Genomic DNA, 1,213 nt, shown 5'->3' on the forward strand with positions numbered 1-1,213 from the left:
CCGTAACGTGGAGTCAAAGTGACCATTATTTTTTAACTGAGGGATGATCATAGTGTGTCGTCAAGATAACGTAACGCTTGCGTAGGGTGTCGTGGGATGTCCTAGCATTGTCTTTGTGTGCCTTAGCACTAGCGTGACTATGTCGTGAAATGGCCTTTTAAACCTACCGTTTAATGTATGATCGTGGCATTTCACCAAGATTATACCTCTAGGGTAAGATCGTGGTGATCGGGCCGTTCTCGGAGATGAACTTGAATATGGGACACGGGCTTAAGAGGTGACACCTAGGGAATGATACAGAGAAAGAAGTGAAGACAATGGTCAGAAGGCATGAGAGAATGACAAATGGGAAAGAGTTGGTTTGTGGAGTGATATACAGCAGGGAAAGCTTTGGGGGAAGATCTGGATGACAAAAATGAGTGGAAGAGCCGGAACAAACCATCTGTGGGGATGATACACAGAGTGAGAAAGAGGGAGAAGAGACCGGCGAGATAACGGAATTTTGGGGGAAAGAAAGAGAAGGGAAAGGAATTCAGTAGCTGCTCACATGATGGCAAGTTGTTCTCACGATGTGGGTTACGTTGGACACAAGTTATGGCCAATGCTTAGACCATGGACATCAATTTTGTGGCCAATTATCCCTCGGCGCACGGCGAATTAATCCCCATGCTGCACCACTAACATACTAGAATTGTTATTAATTTTTACATCTTTAATAGGTTGACGCATCATTTTAGATGAGGGAGCATCTCATAGGGCACACCGGCCCGTGTGCTACTCACAAATGGTTTTCGAAACGAGGTGCTTCACTCCCACAGACTTTAACAAAGCCCCGTATCATGACTCTGAGGCTTCCACATCATGCCCATAGACTTTTGCGACTTTAACAATATTCCACATTACGGCCCTGAGGCTCAAGCATCTAAATTGTACTTTTGTACATGTTTCTCAATTCTTACCGTCTTCTTATGATTCGATTCAACTTAGGATAGACTCTTCCAAATCACGGGAGTGCCATGACTCACTCTCAACTGAAAGTAATCGTCTTGCATTAGCTGGAATAGAACACCAAAGTTACCACGTCCATTAGAAAGTTAATGAAAACAATATTAGTACTGTCAGTCTCCTCTGACTGATTTAAAGCTGCAAATAATTGTTTTGTGTTAGCTAGAACAGATTTCAAGAGTTGTCCCGACAATGAAATGGGAGTGTG

Source organism: Coenobita brevimanus, chromosome 76 (genome assembly GCF_032717465.1).
Source record: "Coenobita brevimanus isolate Jiangsu-jjx chromosome 76, ASM3271746v2, whole genome shotgun sequence".
Taxonomy (NCBI): Eukaryota; Metazoa; Arthropoda; class Malacostraca; order Decapoda; family Coenobitidae; genus Coenobita; species Coenobita brevimanus.